Here is a 5,359-nt window from a genome sequence, read left to right on the forward strand (position 1 = left end):
TGCGTAGTTATCAATTGAAATCTGTGCATAGTGGGTTATAAAACAATTTATAAGTATACCATTACAGTAATAGTTAGTCTACCATAAATTAAGTTATCAAGTAAAATCGGAGCTTCTCTGTAAATTAACAGTAGGATTGATTATTTCTAACATTTAGGTCAGTCAGTCAGTAACAACGTAGAACTTCGTACGTACGTACATCAGTTCGAGTTGCCACACCACATTAGCACAGAGATACAGTTGTCGATTCAAATCCCGTAGTGGTAGAGGTAGCAAGAGTATAAGCAGTAATCGGAAAGATTAGGGTTTGGAGATGTTATTTAAAGAGTATAATCCAGTGAAATAAATTTGGAAAGAGGAAAGAAGAGACATGAAGAATTCAGAAGATTAGAATTTGGGAGAACATAAAGAGTGGATGCACCTGCGCCATTGCAAACGATTTTGAGCCATGTCATTCAGGGTCTCTAACCATCGGTTCCTATCATCTCGTGGTCCCCAACCAGGTAGTCTACACCTACCAACATGACTCAGTCCACTTGTCAGTGACTTCATGGACTTGTGCCATGTTTTGGTTTGGCTGCCTCTAGCTTTCTTCCAACCTACTCCTATACCACTGAACATAGCACGTCGAGGTAGTCGGTTGTTGGGTATACGTAACACGTGTCCCAGCCATCTCAACTGATAAAGTTTCACTACTTCATCAATTGATTTGCCATCCTTACCTAGTATCCGTTTCCTAACAAATATATTACTTACTCGGTAGCCCCAGGATATACGAACAACCCTTCGAAGACAACTATGATCGAATACTAGTAACCTACGAATATCCTCTACTCTTACCGGCCATGTTTCACTGCCATAAAGTAGGACGGGACGAACTGCTGCGCAGTAAAGACGTCCTTTGGTTGATAGACGGATATCTCGCCTACGCCATAAATGACGCAAGTTGGCAAAAGTTAGTCGGGCCTTCTGTATCCGTGCTGAGATTTCGTCACACACCAGACCACAAGGTCTGATGAGACTTCCAAGATAAGTGAAGCGGTCGACACACTCAACTACTTCATTCCCTATCACTAGTTCGGGTGTCGATGTAACCCAATCCTGAATCAACATTTTGCATTTCGAGGGAGAGAATCGCATCCCGAACATGCTTGCATTGTTGTTGAGAGTGGTCAGAAGACTCTGCATTTTGTCAGCGTCTTCGCCAAATAAAACTATGTCATCGGCATATTCTAAGTCAACAAGTGAACCTCCCGGTAGAAGTTCAACCCCTGTAAATTTAGATGAGGAGAGTGTTATCTCTAAATGTACGTCGACCACAAAGTTGAACATTTAGGTATTACGCCGTAAATGACTAACTTATGTTCAAACTACACGATTCTCTTTATAAAATTACCAACCATTAATTGCGAATATTCTAGTCAGTGACTTCATGTCATATTTAACAAGATTAAAATCTAAGAAATAGAAATAATCATATCAATAACAGCTGAGTAGCACTACGGACTTAGAGTTAATGAGTACGAACTTCTGTTGTCATTTATACTACGTTTTAAGCTTCACAGGTGTTGTCCACCCATATATAACATAATGGATTAAATACATTCTAGTCTAGTTCTACTGAGATTGCCGTACATCTGTATTTCATTGTTTCTCTTTTTGTATATACATGTTTCAAGAATTAGATTCGAGCTAAAGCAGGTGCTTTCTTCAATAAGTGTTTTCCCCATTCATTTTACTATTTCGGTTCTCAGCTTAATACATTTGATTTTTTATTATTTTTGGGCTGATTGGCTAAATTAAGAGATTGTCTCATTCTAGATAACTTTATACGTGTCAGCAAAAAATATTCTTAGATTTATGATAATGTCTCTTAGACTAATTGTCTCAATTCATGTTTATTGCTTCAGTCCGTGGTATCACCAGTAAGCTATAATGACAATATGAGAACGTCTATAAATGTTTATGTGTTCGTCAATGGCGTGTCAAATCATCTTTTTGACAATTCAAGTAATTGTAAGTGACCCTAAGACTGTACAGATACCGTTTTACGATTTATCCTAATGGGATTTAAAGGGAACTGATACCTCGGGTGATGTTCGCTACAAATATAATAGTTCATTAGGGTCACTAAAATCCCGTTGGTAGATTTTTGTCACAGAGTAGCATCAGTTATCATACCGTAGGAAAATGTCATAATACGAAACAGTAGTAAGAAATTACATCGCTAACAATCGAGCTCAGGACTTTTGAATTGATATTTTAATGTCTCACTATTTCACCACTTCCAACGAATTCACTTTAATTCAAAATATGGGTCACTAGTTGAGGAAGATACATACGTTTCGCTAACATATCTTTAGATACGTGGACGTTGATCTCACTTAAAAGCCATTACTGTATATGATTTTACCACATCAAAATCTTAATATAGCATTTACTCAATAGCTCTTTCTGTTATGAAAGATAGCAGTTTGCACGTATTTACCACAATTTGTTCCCAATTGGTGTACAATTGATAGCTCGGGAGCAGTTGTTTCATAGTTCTGCTGCGTTCCTCAGTGGTATTCAAGCACAGCTCCGGGGGGGATCCTTGACTCGCGTTCCGTAATGAACATTTAACCATTAAAACTACTAGTTTGGAGTTTAATAACAATATCGGTTATTAATCGGTATCCATAATTGTCATAGGCTCACTTAAACCAGTTAACGCTAATAAAGACAACATTTTACACAAACAAAATGAATAAATAAATACTGCATGTATTATGTGAAATAAACCTAAATTTTTATAAGCGAAGATGGATGGTGGCTAGCAGTGAAATCCAGGACGCGCCTTTCGTCCTATTTTGGACTCGTCGGCTGTATGTACGTACATCCTAAATAACAATGGGAGGGTACATGCAAACAATACTAATTGAAAACATTACACCGAGAAATGGGGATACATGAGAAAAATGAACAAAAATTGGATAAAACTGGAAAGGAAGGCACAGGACAGAGTGAGTTGGAATGCTGGTCAGCGGCCTATGTTCCATTGGGAGTAACAGGAGTAAATAAGTAAGTGTTTAAAAACTCACAAAGATAGACCAAACAGATTATTTTTTGAATTGGTTAAATTCTGAATTTCGCATAGTGATAATAATTAAGCAACACATCACAAACTATGTCTTAATGTTAGATCAGCGTAATAATCGAAGTAGTGTGGTTCAATGATAAAAGTGTTCCACTTTCAATCGACAAATCGATTGTTGATCAATCACAATGCAAGAAACTCGTATATTCTCGAAATTATCTGCTACATTCAAATACTTCCGTTTCTTATCTTAATCAAAACTAATTCCTTGAACACTTATGTATCAATCGTAATTATGTCATGCACTGATTTATTCTTTCTTTTCACCTCAATATAATAGAGATGGACAGACAAAGTGATTCATTGTCTTTTTTTTTGTTGTTGGGCGGTTACTACTATTGGAAAAGGATGAAACCATTAAAATTGAATATTGATAAATTATTTAATTGCAAGGTTATTTCTTTTTAATATTCATGTTGATTGTTGCATAGGTATTAACAAATTTTGTCGGATATATATAAAAATGTTTAAAAATTACTGTAATATTAACGTTTGTAAATCGATAAGCAATGGAACGATATGTATGAATATATTCCAAAAGTATTTTGCAAGCAATGATGAATAGTGGCTAGCAGTGGAATCCAGGACGCGCGTTTCGTCCTATTTGGGACTCGTCAGCTGGGTGTACCTGCATTTCAGAGTTGATGTTCACCCTGGGACTCGAACCCAGTACCACTCGCTTCAAACGCCATCACGTTATCCACTCAGCTACTGAGTCCTGATAGTCACTTGCTTTTGCAATGAGGTGAAGTTCAAATTCACTTGGTATTGTTTTGCTTGTATCTTCCCATTGAGGTTTAAGACTGCAATTGATCAGTCTGTTATTGTCATATGTGCATACTCTGAGATGCAGGTACATCCAGCTGAAGAGTCTCAAATAGGACGAAACGCGCGTCAAACTGGATTCCACTGCTAGGCACTATCCATCATTGATTACGAAAAGCTTGTGAATTAAGGCAATATTGAGGCATACGCACAGTATGCACATATGCCAATAACAGACTGATCAATTGCAGTCTTAAACCTCAATAGGCAGATACAAGCCAAACAATACCAAGTGTATTCCAAAAGTAATTTTATCATTTATTAAGACTTGCGGGACATAGGTTTCATATTCGTTCGTATTATTTCAACAATTTATACTGGTTATATTTAGATAAATGACTTCCAGGCGTTTGTTGAATCTACACATCTTTTGATTTTAACCAATTTTTTGGTATAGTACTATTTTTATTGTGATGATTCCTTGTCTAAATGGAAATCTACGTTTAGGTTTTCATAATAATATGATCGATCGGATGTTCTGTAGTGTGGTCTGGTGAAATTCATGTAAACTTGTGTGTGCGTTTGTATGGATAATATAATGCCACCTACAACTATTTTGTTGAATGCATATAAATCTACAAATCTGTCAACGTTCTCTTTCCTTTCTCCCAGTCCATGTCATCGCATGATGTTTTCATACCTAGTATTGTTCATTCCGACTTTAGCGTTTATGTCTCCCATCTGGATTGTCAGGTGCTTTCCTGAGCACTTCTCTGCGATCGACTGCAACCTCTCATAAGACTAATCTTGATCATCTTTACTGTTATCGGTGGGTGCATAGCACTGTATAACGTTCCTCCTTATTTGTTTTGATGGTTGCTGTGCTAATGCAGTGTGGTAACTTTGACCGATGTATATGTGTGCCTGATCCTACGTTGTAACTGACTGACTGTCTGAGACTTATCTTAAAACGGTGATAGATAAACGAGCTTTCTTTTTAATAAATTCTCTTCAAGTTTCACAATTATTTATCCATGAATATGCTAAAGTTGGAAACCTAAAAGTTATTGAAACGGGATCCAGTGGTGTACGGATACCCATCGAAAACAGTGGAGAATGATCACATAATTGTCGTAAATCCTCAGTAATACGGAATCCTAATTTAAGAGGAAATATCCACTAAGTATTCCAATGAATGTTGGTTAAATCGTAGTATCAATAATATTATATATGCTCCAAGAATTCTACTGATTGTGTACACAGAAATTTTTGTTTATCATACTACTTACACTTTAAATATACTATTGAAATTCAACAATTAAATCACTTAATTAGAATTAACCAATACAAAGTGCAAATTTATGTATTCATTCTAGCACTAACAGAACTAGTATAATATATGTATATATGTATGCATTATGTGCACTCTTCACCATTCAATTTCTCAATCAGAAAATA

This window comes from Schistosoma haematobium, chromosome 6 (assembly GCF_000699445.3).
Source record: "Schistosoma haematobium chromosome 6, whole genome shotgun sequence".
Taxonomy (NCBI): domain Eukaryota; kingdom Metazoa; phylum Platyhelminthes; class Trematoda; order Strigeidida; family Schistosomatidae; genus Schistosoma; species Schistosoma haematobium.